We start from the raw sequence: 16008 nt of genomic DNA, 5'->3' as shown, positions 1-16008 counted from the left end.
TAGGTGCAGTAAAGTCACCAAGCATCCTTCTTGCATTATTATTATTTTCGGCTGCCATCTCCTCTTCCTGTTCAAAAATTTCTGTAAGGTTATCTCTGGATTGTTGTATTTTAGCTTCTCTTAGTTTCCTCTTCAGAGTCCTTTCAGGTTCAGGGTCTGCTTCAACAAGAATGTTCTTGTCCTTGCTCCTGCTCATATGAAAAAGAGGGAACAGAAAAATAATAATATTAGGGATCCTTTTTACCCAGGTATAGAGGTTCCCCTGTGTGAGTAGAAGAAGAAAAGAATTTAATGTAAAGAAGGGAAGAAGAGAAAATTCGAACACAGATGGAAGAGGGGGTTCAAATTTGGGTGAGATGAAGTGTTAGTAGATGAATAAATAAATAAAAGGAGATGAGAGAGAAAGAGGATTTTCGAAAATAAAAATTTGAAAAGGGGTTAGTGATTTTCGAAAATTAGGAAAAAGTTAAAATTAAAATTAAAAATTAAAACAATTAATTAATTAAAAAGAATTTTTGAAAAAGAGGGAAGTATTTTTGAAAATTAGAGAGGGATAGTTAGTTAGGTAGTTTTGAAAAAGATAAGAAACAAACAAAAAGTTAATTAGTTAGTTGAAACAAATTTGAAAATCAATTTTGAAAAGATAAGAAGTTAAGAAGTTAGAAAAGATATTTTAAAATCAAATTTTTGAAAAAGATATGTTTTAAAAAGATATGATTAAAAAGATATGCAAAAAAAATTATTTTTGAAAAGATATGATTGAAATTAGTTTTGAAAAAGATTTGATTTTTAAAATCACAATTAATGACTTGATTCACAAGAAATCACAAGATATGATTCTAGAACTTAAAGTTTGAATCTTTCTTAACAAGTAAGTAACAAACTTGAAATTTTTGAATCAAAACATTAATTGTTGAGGATATTTTCGAAAATTATGAGATAAAATAAGATAAAAAAAAAATTTTGAAAAATATTTTTATAATTTTCAAAAATAAATAAGAAAAATGAGAAAGATTTAATTTTTGAAAAAGATTTTGAAAAGATAAGATTTTTAAATTGAAAATTTGATTTGACTCATAAGAAACAATTGAATTTTAAAAATTTTTGAAAAAGTCAATCCAAATTTTCGAAATTTATGAGAGAAAAAAGGAAAGATATTTTTTTTATTTTTGAATTTTTAATGATGAGAGAGAAAAACATAAAAAATGACTCACAACATGAAAATTATGAATCAAAACACATGATGCATTCAAGAACACTATGAATGTCAAGATGAACACTAAGAACACTTTGAAGATCATGATGAACATCAAGAACATATTTTTGAAAAATTTTTTATGCAAAGAAAACATGCAAGACACCAAACTTAGAAATTTTTCATGTATAGACACTATGAATGCAAGAATGCATATGAAAAACAAGAAAAGACATAAAACAAGAAATATGGAGATCAACAAGAAGACTGGCCAAGAACAACTTGAAGATCATGAAGAACACTATGAATGCATGAATTTTCGAAAAATGCATAAATTTTTAGAAAAAATGCAATTGACACCAAACTTTAAAATTGACTCAAGACTCAAACAAGAAACACAAAATATTTTTGATTTTTGTGATTTTATGAATTTTTTTTTTGGATTTTTTTCGAAAATTAATGTGAAAAAGAAAAATAAGGATTCCAAAATTTTTAAGAAGAATTCCTGGAATCTTTCAATATTAGCCCAAAGCTCCAATCAAAGGGTTGGACATGGCTTAATAGCCAGCCAGCTTTAGGATATATATCAGGCATGCAATAGCTGATATTCAAATTAACTTGCCTCTATGCTGATGGTTGGAAGCCCCTATCCAAAAGAATTAGACCTGGCTTTACAGCCAGCCAGGCTTCAACATGCTTCATGAAACACTAGAATTTATTCTTAAAAATTTAGAATAATTTTCGAAAACAGATGAAAAATTTTTTGAAAGATTTTTGAAAATTTTTTTGAAAACTTTTTGAAAATAAAATAAGAAGAAAATTACCCAATCTGAGCAACACGATGAACCGTCAGTTGTCCAAACTCGAACAATCCCCGGCAACGGCGCCAAAAACTTGATACATGTGAAATTGTTACTATGAGGTTGTAAAATTTGTTGTTCGTTCTCTCCCTGGCAATGGCGCCAAAGACTGGTGCACAATACCATGGTCCAAACATAACTTCACAACATCGCACAACTAACCAGCAAGTGCACTGGGTCGTCCAAGTAATAAAACCTTACGTGAGTAAGGGTCGATCCCACGGAGATTGTTGGTATGAAGCAAGCTATGGTCATCTTGCAAATCTCAGTCAGGCAGATAATAATTGATTATGGAGTTTTCGAAAATAATAAATAAATAAACAGAAAACAAAGATAGAAATACTTATGTAAATCATTGGTGAGAATTTCAGATAAGCGCATAGAGATGCTTTCGTTCCTCTGAACCTCTGCTTTCCTGCTGTCTTCATCCAATCAGTCTTACTCCTTTCCATGGCAAACTTTATGTAAGGGCATCACCGTTGTCAATGGCTACAGCCCATCCTCTTGTGAAAATGGTCCAATGCGCTGTCACTGCATGGCTAATCATCTGGAGGTTCCCGATCATACTGGAATAGGATTTACTATCCTTTTGCGTCTGTCATTACGCCCAGCACTCGCGAGTTTGAAGCTCGTCACAGTCATTCAATCCCTGAATCCTACTCGGAATACCACAGACAAGGTTTAGTCTTTTCGGATTCTCATGAATGCCGCCATCAATCTAGCTTATACCACGAAGATTCTAATTAAGAGATCCAAGAGATAATCATTCAATCTAAGGTGGAACGGAAGTGGTTGTCAGGCACGCGTTCGTGGGGGAATGATGATGATTGTCACGTTCATCACATTCATATTGAAGTACGAATGAATATCTTAGAAGCGGAATAAGTTGAATTGAATAGAAAAACAGTAGTACTTTGCATTAATTCATGAGGAACAGCAGAGCTCCACACCTTAATCTATGGAGTGTACAAACTCTACCGTTGAAAAATACATAAGTGAAAGGTTCAGGCATGGCCGAATGGCCAGCCCCCATGATCTAAGAACTAGACGTCCCAAGATGATCCGAAGATGTAAATACAATAGTAAAAAGTCCTATTTATACTAAACTAGCTACTAGGGTTTACAGAAGTAAGTAATTGATGCATAAATCCACTTCCAGGGCTCACTTGGTGTGTGATTGGGCTGAGCTTGAAGTTTACACGTGCAGAGGCTCTTTCTGGAGTTGAACGCCAGGTTGTAACGTGTTTCTGGCGTTCAACTCTGGTTCGTGACGTGTTTCTGGCGTTTAACTCCAGACTACAGCGTAGAACTGGCGTTCAACGCCCATTTGCGTCATCTAAACTCGGCCAAAGTATGGATTATTATATAATGCTGGAAAGCCCTGGATGTCTACTTTCCAAAGCAATTGGAAGCGCGCCATTTTGAGTTCCGTAGCTCCAGAAAATCCACTTTGAGTGCAGGGAGGTCAGAATCCAACAGCATCAGCAGTCCTTCTTCTACCTCTGAATCTGATTTTTGCTCAAGTCCCTCAATTTCAGCCAGAAAATACCTGAAATCACAGAAAAATACACAAACTCATAGTAAAGTCCAGAAATATGAATTTAACATAAAAACTAATAAAAACATCCCTAAAAGTAACTAGATCCTACTAAAAACATACTAAAAACAATGCCAAAAAGCGTATAAATTATCCGCTCATTAGCGGCTTCTGCCTGTCCATTAGACTGGGGATGTTCTACGGATGTGAATTGGTGCTTTATTTTCAAGTCGGCCACTAATTTTCTGAAGCCTGCGTCTGTGAATTGAGTGCCATTATCTGTGGTGATGGAGTATGGAACCTCAAACCTTGTGACAATGTTTCTATATAGGAATTTTCGACTTCTTTGAGCAGTGGCGTTAGCTAGGGGTTCTGCCTCAATCCATTTTGTAAAAGAGTCTACCCCGACGATGAGGAACTTGACTTGTCCTGATCCTTGAGGGAAGGGCCCAAGGAGGTCGAGTCCCCATTTTGAATATGGCCAGGGTAAGGTTACGCGGATAAGCTCCTCTGGTGGGGCGATGTGAAAATTAGCATGCTTCTGACATGGCAGACATGTCTTTACGAATTCCATTGCTTCTTTTTGTAAAGTTGGCCAATAGAATCCGGCCCAGAGTACTTTTTTAGCGAGGGCTTGTGCTCCGAGATGGTTGCCACAGATGCCACTGTGTACTTCTTCTAAAATATCCTTTGTGTTGGAAGTCGGCAAATATTTTAACAGCGGTGTTGAAATCCCTCTCTTGTATAGAGTATTGTTTATGATGGTGTAGTATTGTGCTTCTTGCTTTAACCTCTTTGCCTTCTTCTTATCTGTAGGGAGTGTTTCTGTTTTGAGGTAGTTAATTATGGGAGTCATCCATCCTTGATCCAGACCTGTTATGTCTAGGACCTTTTCTTCTTCCGAGATTGACGAGTTCTGCAACATCTCCTAGATGAGGCTTCTATTGTTGTCCCCTGGTTTGGTGCTAGCTAGTTTTGAGAGTCCATCAGCTCGAGCATTCTGTTCCCGAGGTATGTGATGGATCTCATATTTCCCAGGTTGTCCGAGCTGTTCCCTGGTTTTATCAAAGTACTTTTTCATAGTGGGATCCTTGGCTTGGTAGCTCCCTGCTATTTGTGAGGTGACTACTTGTGAGTCGCTGAAGATGATAAGCTTTTGAGCTCCAACCTCCTTAGCCAGCTTCAAACCAGCTAGTAGTGCCTCATATTCGGCCTGGTTATTTGAGGCAGGGAACCCGAATTTGAGGGAAAGTTCGATTTGGGTTCCCTGATTGCTTTCTATTATCACGCCTACGCCACTTCCGATTTTGTTTGAGGAACTGTCTATGTAGAGACTCCATTCTGTAGGGATTTTCGGGGTGTCCGTAAACTTTGTAATGAAGTCGGCCAGATACTGTGATTTGATGGTTGTCCGAATTTCATATTGAAGTCGAATTCGGACAACTTGACTGCCCATTGTAAGATTCTTTCTGCTAAGTCTGTCTTCTGCAGAATGCCTTTTATGGGCTGGTTGGTCCGAACCCTGATGATATGGGCTTGGAAATATGGGCGAAGTCGTCGGGATGTTAGTATGAGAGCATAGGAAAATTTTTCTATTTTTTGGTAGTTTAGTTCGGACCCTTGTAGTGCTTTGTTGATGAAGTATATAGGTTGTTGTCCACTGTCGTCCTCTCGTACTAGTGCTGAGGCTACTGCCCGATTGCCTACTGCGAGGTACAATATAAGTGGCTCTCCTTCCCGTGACCGAGTTAGAATAGGTGGTTATCCCAAGAACCTTTTGAAATCCTGGAAGGCCTGCTCGCACTCTGCTGTCCATTCAAACCTATTTCCCTTCCTTAGAGTGGCGTAGAAAGGGAGAGATCTTATTGCTGATCCAGCTAGAAATCTAGACAAGGCTGCCAATCTTCCGTTGAGTTGTTGTACCTCTTTGACATAGATCGGACTCTTCATGTCAAGTATAGCTCGGAATTTATCCGGGTTTATCTCGATTCCTCTTTGTGTAAGCATAAAACCCAAGAATTTGCCAGCTTCTACTGCAAAGGTGCATGTCGCATACCATGCTTTCATATAGTGTCGAATACTTGGGTGAGGTCGGACAGTAATGACTCCTCATTTTGTGTCTTTACTAACATGTCGTCCACGTAGACTTCCATGACTTTCCCGATGTGGTTTGCGAAGACTTTATTCATTAATCTGTGATAAGTGGCTCCTGTATTTTTGAGTCCGAATGGCATGACGATGTAGCAGTAGTTTGCTTTTGGGGTTAAGAATGAGGTTTTTTCTTGATCAGGTGGGTACATTGGGATTTGATTATATCCCGAATATGCGTCCATAAACGAGAGGTATATGTATCCGGAGGAGGCATCTACCAGAGCGTCGATACTTGGGAGTGGATAAGGATCTTTTGGGCAAGCTTTGTTGAGGTCGGTGTAGTCGGTGCACATCCGCCACTTCCCATTTGATTTTTTTTACCAAGACGACGTTAGCTAGCCATAGTGGGTACTTGACTTCCCTTATGAATCCTGCCTCCAATAGAGGTTGTACCTACTCTTCCACAGCTAGGGATCGTTCTGGCTCGAGCTTTCTACGTCTCTGCTGTACTGGTCGAGATCTTGGGTATACTGCCAGCTTGTGGCACATCAGCTTGGGGTCTATGCCTGGCATGTCTGTGGCCTTCCATGCAAAGAGGTCGACATTATCTCTTAAGAACTGTATGACTGACTCCTTTACGTCTCCTTTTAGGATTGTGCCGATATTGGTTGTTTTATCTGGGAAATCTCCGATCTGGACTTTTTCTATTTCGCCTTCGGGTTGTGGATGAAGTTCTTCCCGCCCTCGAACTCCCCCGAGTTCGATGGTGTGAAATTCTTCTCCTTTGCCTCTAAGGTTTAGACTTTTGTTATAACAGCGGTGCGCCGTCTTCTGGTCTGCTTTTATCGTTGCTATCCCTTCTGTGGTTGGGAACTTCATGCACAGATGTGGAGTCGAGACTACTGCGTCGAGCTGGTTTAACGTTGTCCGACCTATTAGGGCATTGTAGGCTGAACTTACGTTGACCACGATGTAGTCTATGTTGAGTGTCCTTGACCGGTTTCCTTTTCCAAAGGTTGTGTGCAGTGAGATGTATCCAAGTGGTTGGATTGGAGTGTCTCCCAGCCCAAATAGGCTGTTCGGATATGCTCTGAGTTCTTTTTCCTCCAGGCCGAGTTTGTCGAAGGCGGTTTTGAACAAGATGTCATCCGAGCTTCCCTAGTCTACTAGTGTGTGGTGGAGATTAGCGTTAGCCAATATGATAGTGATGACCATGGGATCGTCATGTCCCGAGATAATGCCAGCTACGTCCTCTTTAGTAAAAGAGATAGTGGGGATGTCGGGTGCTTCTTCTCCTCCCTCGACATGATATACTTCTTTAAGATGTCTTTTGCGAGATGATTTGGATATTCCCCCTCCCGCAAATCCTCCGTGTATCATGTGTACATGTCTCTCCGGGGTACGAGGTGGTCGTTCAGTTCGTCCGACATCTTCGTCCCTTCTTCTTTTTCTTGGCTCATCTGCTCTATTGGCTAAGTACCGATCTACTATTCCTTCTCTCACCAGTTTTTCTATGACATTTTCAAGTCGAAGAATTCGTTGGTGGAATGTCTATAGATTCAATGGTATTCACAGTATTCAGTTCGATTTCCTCCTCCTTTCTTGCTTTTGAGTGGACGAGGTGGGGGTATCCTTTCAGTATGGCATACTTCTCGATAGACATCTACAAGAGACACCCGAAGAGGCGTGTAATTGTGGTATTTCTTGATCTTTTCTCCATGTTGATCTTCTTTTTTCTTGGACTCTTTGTCCTTATCTCGGGAGGAATAGGAGAATCCGGACTTTGAGGTCTCTCCTAGTCGAGAGTTTTCTTCCATGTTGATGTATTTCTCTGCTTGTTCTTGCACTTCATTCAGGGATGTGGGATGTTTTTTCGATATTGAGTGACTAAAAAGTCCCTCTCATAAGCCATTGATGAGACCCATAATGGCTGCTTCTGTTGGCAGATTTTGTATGTCCAGACATGCTTTGTTGAATCTTTCCATGTAGCTGCAGAGACTTTCCCGATCTCCTTGCTTGATCCCTAATAGACTTGGGGTGTGCTTAGTTTTGTCCATCTGGATGGAGAATCTAGCTAGAAACTTCTTGGCTAAGTCGTCAAAGCTTGAGATGGACCTAGGGGGCAGATTGTCGAACCATTTAATTGCTGTCTTTGTCAAGGTAGTTGGGAAGCCTTTGCAGCGGACTGCATCTAAGGCGTTAGTGAGGTACATTGTACTTCTGAAATTACTGAGATGATGATTGGGATCTGCTGTACCATCTTATAGAGTCATGTCGGGAGGTTTGAAGTCCTTTAGGATTTTGGTCTTCATGATCTCTTTGGTGAATGGGTCTTGATTCTTACGGGAGCTATCTTCGTGGCTGGATCGAGTAGTTTTGGCCTTGAGATCGGCTTCAAGCTTTAGGAGCTTGTCCTCTAATTCACGGCGTCTCCTAGCTTCCCTTCGTGGGTCTCTCTCGGCTTCCCGTTGATACTCAACCACTTTTTCAACTTGTTTTAGGCGATCCTGAAGTGCCTCCACGGCTCCCGTGTTTGGCGAGTTCTTATCTTTGTTAGGCCGAGAAGTATCGTCTAGTGTGACCTCCGCGTTCTTATGCGGTGTTCTGTTCTCCAAATCAGAATTGTGGTCGCTGTCAAGGTTGTCCGCCATGATGATGGGATGACTTTCAGGTCCCCGGCAACGGTGCCAATGTTCCGAGGGTTACCTGAAACTGTAGGTCGATCTCAGACGAGATCTTCTGTACTAATCGGTGCTGACGTGTCCGACTTATAAGTGGTGGCCAGATCTATCGCGTCCGATTTGTTGGACTGGGGGTGATGCTGATCCTTTGTCACCAGAGGATGGTGGTACCTGCAAGGGACTCCGATGCTTAAGTTAGCAAGGGTATTAAGCAGGTTTTTAATAGAATCAGAGTATGAGTTATACATGGGTGCTCCAGTGTATTTATAATGGTAAGGAGCGACTTCTTTGGAGATAAGATAGTTATCTTATCTTATCTTATCTTATCTTATCTTTTGAGTGAAGTCATCTTATCTTCAAGGGAACCACCCTTATCTCTATAGGCTTGGGCTGCCTTTGGATTTGGGTCGTGTTCCTCTGTTTGGGCCTTCTTGGGCATCTGTAGTGGTTTGTCCAAGCTCTTGGAGAAGAGGTCAGATGTTCCTGACCTGAAGAGGTCGGTTGGCTTGTCGTCGATCATCCCGGGTCGGACATCTCGACCCAGGGTATGAATAGAAACCGAAACCATACCTTGGCCGATTTCCAATATGCTCAAACACCAAACTTGATTCCAATCAAGCTTCCACCAAGCTCCAAACCATCAAAGTCAAATCAAAAGTCACCACCAACTCCAAAAATAAGCTTCATATATTCAACATAACCATGCATTATCAACTAAAGCTCACACTACATCAAACTTCAAGGATATAGAGGTTCCTTACCTTATCCAACAGTGATTGGGGCAAAGCCCGACAATTACCCGTTACTAGAGATCAGCTAAACAAGCAAAACCACAAAATCTACTCAAAATTATAACGCAAAAATGTAGAAATTCTAGGGTTGGAAACTGGAGCTTGAGATGTGATTTCTTACCAGATCTGCTTAGATAGAAATGAAGAGCTTGATGAGAGCTTCGCGTGGCCAGAAACGGATCGTCAATTGGAGCTCCGTAGCTAAAGTTATGGCTTGAGGAAGATGGAGGTGAATAGTGAAACCCCTCTCCTCTCTCCTCTCAACTCAGCAGCGCCCTATTTCTTCTTTTGGGGTGGAAATGAGCTGAAATGCTCATTTAATGAGCATATATATGTTGCGCCTTGGGCCCAGTTTGGACCCAGTCCAACCCGTTAGTGTTTTTGGTCCGTTTGGCCCACTTTGGGCCAAAACATTTAAGATTAGTGTCCGATTTTTTATTCTAAATTATTTTTTGCCTTTTCAAAACGATAAATTAAAATTTTCAAAAATCTTATTTTTCTAAAAACACGGTACCGGACAGTCTCGAGCTGGTACTGCTAGCTTAAGCACCGGTACACATTTTTACAAAAATCTTTCTCAAAAGACACATTTTCCAACTTAGAAAAATTCACTGAATCCAAATTTCACCTTTATATTTTCAAATTAAAACTTCTAAATTTTGAATCTACTCCGGGCACTTAAAATTATTATTTTATTAAAATAGTTATGCCGGTTCTTACATTCTCCCCTCCTAATAAAATTTTTGCCCTAAAAAATTTGAATCACGTGATATATCTTCCTCGAAGTGTCCTACCGTGTCGATGTTTGGTGCATGGAATTGTGATCACACTTTTCACAACTCTGGTACAACTAACCCACAAGTGCACTGGATCGTCCAAGTAATACCTTACGTGAGTAAGGGTCGATCCCACGGAGATTGCCGGCTTGAAGCAAGCTATGGTTATCATGTAAATCTTAGTCATGAGATTCAAATGATATAAATGATTTTGTTTATGAAAAGTAAATAACATGAAATGAATGATACTTGTGATTCAGTAATGAGGAACAGGATGAGGTTCCGGAGATGCTCTGTCGTCTGAATCTCTGCTTTCCTACTATCTTCTTCTCGAAACACGCATGACTTCCTTCCATGGCAAGCTGTATGTTGGTGGATCACCGTTGTCAATGGCTACCATCTGTCCTCTCAGTGAAAATGGTCCAGGTGCGGTTTCTGTACGGCTAATCAACTGTCAGATCTCTCGTCTCAGATGAAAAATACCAAGCACAGCTACCGAACGGGTAATAATTTGTCGATTCTCACTTGTGTCAGAATAGGATCTCTCTATCCTGTTTCACACTGTCACTGCGCCCAACATTCGTGAGTTTGAAGCTCATCACAGTTATCCCGTCCCAGATCCTACTCGGAATACCACAAACAAGGTTTAGACTTTCCGTATCTCAGGAATGCTGCCAATTGGTTCTAGCCTCTACCACGAAGGTTCGGATCTCATGGGTTTGAATGCTCTGTTGTTAGGAGATGCAAGTCAAACTCGTGGATTAGAAACCCAAGAGATACACACTCAAGCTGTCGCCGAATGACTACGTTTAGCTCAGATAGAATGGGAGTGGTTTTCAAGCACGCGTTCATAAATTTGAGAATGATGATGAGTGTCACGGATCATTTTTCTTTATATTGAAGTACGAGTGAGTATCTTAGAACAGAATCAAGCGTGATTGAATAGAAAACAATAGTAATTGCATTAATCCATTGAGACACAGCAAAGCTCCTTACCTCCACCTATGGGGTTTAGAGACTTATGCTGTAGAAGATACAATATAATATGTAAAATGTCATCCGTTCAAAATGAATCTCTAAAAGTAGTTTTTATACTAAACTAGTAACTTAGGTTTACAGAAAATGAGTAACTAAGTGCAGATAGTGTAGAAATCCACTTTCGGGGCCCACTTGGTGAGTGTTTGGGCTGAGCTTTGAAGCTTTCATGTGCATAGGCCATTCTTGGAGTTAAACGCCAGCTTGGGTGCAAGTTTGGCCGTTCAACTCCAGTTTTGGTGCCAATTCCGGCATTTTACGCCAGAAAAGGGTCTCTGGCTGGCGTTTAACGCCAGTTTGCGCCATAAAATCTCGGGCAAAGTATGGACTATTATACATTGCTGGAAAGCCCAAGATGTTAGCTTTCCTGCTCAATTGAGAGCGTGCCAATTGGACTTCTATAGCTCCAGAAAAACGCGTTTGAGTGCAGGGAGGTCAGAATCCAACAGCATCTGCAGTCCTTTCTCAGCCTCTGAATCAGATTTTTGCTTAGGTCCCTCAATTTCAGCTAGAAAATACCTGAAATTACAGAAAAACACACAAACTCATAGTAAAGTATCGAAATATGATTTTTGCATAAAAACTAATAAAAATATAAAAAAAAGTAACTAAAACATATTAAAAACTACCTAAAAACAATGCCAAAAAGCGTATAAATTATCCGCGCATCAATGTTCCGTCTCGCCTTCCATTGCGTCACTCTAATTATTTGTCACTAGGATTTCGACTCACTCCACTACCTCAAACAGAGATTTTCTTTTAAATCAAATACTGCTTTTGTAATATTTTCCAAAAGTTTCAAAATAAGTTCAATCCAAACCTTTTCAATGTCAAAGATTTTTCAAAAGACTCAAAAATTATTTCTTCTTAAATCAATTAGTTTAAATCATGATTTTCTTAAATTCAGTAAAATCCTTAAATAATAACTTTTCAATTTGAATCCCTTTTTGATAAGTCAAATGTCAGACCAAATTCACAAATTAAGAAAATCTTGTAACTCACTTTTTCTGTAAACCATATTATTCAAACTAAGAGTTTTGACTTTGTTTCAAAAGCAATTCATTTAAACCAAAGTTCCAAACCATATTTGAAAATCATTCTAAACCTTAAAACCACAAAATCATAGTTAAAAAAACCACAAAAGTGTCAGTCGGTACTTCCGTTGCCACTAGTGTTGAACCGCACCCATCACCCATACAGGGAGTGATGGGTTGGAAACGGATTTCCAACACCTAAATTCACTGGCAAGTGTACCGGGTCGCATCAAGTAGTAATAACTCACTTAGAGTGAGGTCAATCTCACAGGGATTGATGGATCAAGCAACTTTAATGGGTGATTAGTTTAGTCAAGCTCACATTGATGATTTGAGTGAAAATTGGAGCAACAGAATGTAAATGACAAGGAATTTAAAGTGCAGAAAGTAAAATTGCAGAAACTTAAAATTCAAGAAAGTAAAATAGCTGAAACTTAAATTGCAAGAAAAGTAAATGACTGAAACTTAAAGTGCAAGAAACTTAAATTGCTGAATATAAATTGCTGGGAATCTTAAATTGCTTGAAGAATAAAGGATTTGGGGACTGGAATTCAAAATAAAACTGAGCAAGAAAATATAAATTGCAGTGAACCAGAGAAATGTAAGATGAATGAAATTGCAGAAGAACTAAAACAGAATTTAAATTTAGCTCAATTGTGAAATCTAAAGGAGAAATTCAAGATCTCAGGAAATCAATGAGACTAGAAAACAAGTCTAGATCTCAATTCCTTCCTTGATCCAACAGAGAACAATTTGCAGAAGAAATGTAAATGAAACAGCAAATAAAACTTAAATCCAATTCTTGGAACAATTGAGAAGAGAGGTAAAAGATGATTCTCAAAGTTAGAATCAGTGAAGCTCTTCAATCTCAATTTAAATTCCAAGAATAGATAGCAAGAGTTGCAGCAGAAATGAAAATGAAGGCAGAAAGCTAAATTCAATTCCCAATCCTTAGAATTAGAAGAAAACAAAGGTGAATTGCAGATCACAGATTGAAACAGAATTCCTTCAATCTCAATCCAAAATTTAGAAACAGAAAGTAGAATTTCAGAAGTAAAAGCAAAGAGAAGAGTACTTTCTATTCTACTTACTCCCTATTGGAGCCAGCCTCCCTTACTAAAATGGAACAGATGCTTTTTTATAGGCTTTTACAAAAATGAAAATGAAATTGAAATTGAAAACAAATTACAAATTAAATGAAATTCCTAATCTAGCTTGTTCTTGTGCCTTTGAGTGATGATGTGGGCTTTGCAAATTGGTGAAGAATTGGATCCAAAATTGGTTTCTGATTGAAATTAGGCTAAGGAGCCACCTCCAGTGGACCGCTCAGTTAAATAAGGTAACTGAGCGCTCAATCCTTGCCTTTGGTCTTTAGTTTTGGTGCGTGACAAGCCTCCTTGTGCATGCCTTCATAGCGCTAAGTTAACAAAGTTAACTGAGCGCCCCTTTTGCTTGCATATGGGTTTCCAGCTTCGAACCATAGCTGTCCCATTTTGGTCAATTCTCTTTACAAGTAGCGCTCAATTAACAAAGGCAACTTAACTCCCTTTGCTTTGAGTAGCGCTTCTTTTTGGTTCCATGTGTGCTGGTTCGAGCCCTAGTGGATGTATTTTGGCTAATTTTCTTTCCAAAGCCTTGTGTTGCTCCTTCCTTATGTTCCCCAGTTCGAACCTTAGCTTCACCCCTCCTTGGCATTGTGCCTTGCCTTTTTTTTTTTTTCATGAGGAGCCTGATAAAGTTAAATGTTTCAACGTAGCGCTCATTCATTTGAATGCTGCTTCCTTGCCATTTTTTTCTTTTGGGTGCCAGTTTTATTTTTAATGTAGCGCTAAGTGAAGACACTCAACTAGCACTCCTTGGCATTGTTGAATTGGATGAGCTCTCCGTTGAAACAAATGAACGCTTCCCTTCATGAACGCTTGCTGCCTTTGCTTTCATTGGCTTAGGTTTAATGCATGCTTTCATTAATTAGATGCTAATGCATTACGTTAAAGCATGATATGTTTTTTTGGCCAATTGGCTTTAGTGAAATGCATGCTTTAATAATCCATTGGCATTAATGAAAATGCATGCCGTTGCTTTCATTCAATTTAAATGCATGCATGCTTAATTGATTTCATGATGCATGCATAAGGCATTAATGCATGCCATGGCTTTATGGTCATGGGCCACGTTTTTAAAAGCGTGGCCTAAGGTTCCAAAGCATGCTCAATCTTCAAAGCGTGCCCAAAATTCCTCTTTTCTTCTTTTTAGCTTATTTTGTGCTATTTTGCTTCTTTTTTCACTTATTTCCTACAAAATTTTTAAAATCAAAAGATCAAGGAAATATACCATTTAAGCACAAAAGAATGCAATATTTAAGTACTAATTGATGAGCGGATAATTTATACGCTTTTTGGCATTTTTTTTAGGTAATTTTTAGTAGGATGTAGCTACTTTCTAGTATATTTTTATTAGTTTTCAAGAAAAATTCACATTTATGGACTTTACTATGAGTTTGTGTGTTTTACTGTGATTTCAGGTATTTTCTGGCTGAAATTGAGGGACCTGACCAAAAATCTGATTCAGAGGCTGAAAAAGGACTGCAGATGCTGTTAAATTTTGACCTCCCTGCACTCGAAATGGATTTTCTAGAGCCACCGAAACCCAATTGGCGCGCTCTTAATTCCGTTGGAAACTAGACATCTTGTTTGCCTGAGTTTTGATACCGCAAACTGGCGTTTGAACGCCCACTTTCTACCCTATTCTGGCGTTAAACGCCAGAACTGGCATAAAAGCTGGAGTTAAATGCCCAAACTGGCACCAAAGCTGGCGTTTAACTCTATGAAGAGTCTCTACACGTGAAAGCTTCAATGCTCAGCCCAAGCACACACCAAGTGGGCCCTGGAAGTGGACTTCTGCACTATCTGCACTTAGTTACTCATTTTCTGTAAATCCTAGTTATTAGTTTAGTATAAAAACTACTTTTAGAGATTTATTTTACATCAGATATTATTATTTTGATCATTGTACACGTTTGGAGGCTGGCCTCACGGCCATGCCTAGACCTTTCACTTATGTATTTTCAACGGTGGAGTTTCTACACCCCATAGATTAAGGTGTGGAGCTCTGCTGTTCATCATGAATTAATGCAAAGTACTATTGTTTTTCTATTCAACTCAAGCTTATTCTTATTGTAAGATATTCATTCACACACAAGAACTTGATGAATGTGATGATCAAGTGACCCTCATCACCATTCTCACTTATGAACGCGTGCCTGACAAACACTTCCGTTCTACATGAAAACAAGCTTGAATGCATATCTCTTGGATTCCTGGTCCATGCGTTTGATTGTCTCTCCTGACAACAGAGCCTTCAATTCCTTGAGATCAGAATCTTTGTGGTATAAGCTAGAATCAATTGGCAGCATTCTTGAGATTTGAAAAGTCTAAACCTTGACTGTCATATTCCGAGTAGGATCTGGGATGGGATGATTGTGACGAGCTTCAAACTCGCGAGTGTTGGGCGTAGTGATAGATGCAAAAGGATCAATGGATCCTATTCCAACATGAGTGAGAACCGACAGATGATTAGCCGTGCGGTGATAATGCATTTGGACCATTTTCACTGAGAGGACGGACGGTAGCCATTGACAACGGTGATCCCCCAATATACAGCTTGCCATGGAAAGGAGTATAAATGATTGAATGAAGACAGTAGGAAAGTAAAGATTCAGAAGCAACAAGCATCTCCATACGCTTATCTGAAATCCCACCAATGAATTACATAAGTATTTCTATCTTATTTTATATTTTATTTATATTTTAATTATCTAAACCTCATAACCATTTGAATCTGCCTGACTGAGATTTACAAGATGACCATAGCTTGCTTCAAGCCAACAATCTCCGTGGGATTGACCCTTACTCACGTAAGGTTTATTACTTGGACGACCCAGTGCACTTGCTGGTCAGTTACACGGAATTGTGAAGAAGTCTTGAGATCACATTCTCCCACACCAAGTTT

The sequence above is a fragment of the Arachis hypogaea genome, chromosome 20 (genome assembly GCF_003086295.3).
Source record: "Arachis hypogaea cultivar Tifrunner chromosome 20, arahy.Tifrunner.gnm2.J5K5, whole genome shotgun sequence".
Taxonomy (NCBI): domain Eukaryota; kingdom Viridiplantae; phylum Streptophyta; class Magnoliopsida; order Fabales; family Fabaceae; genus Arachis; species Arachis hypogaea.
Note: the sequence above shows the minus strand (reverse complement) of the source record.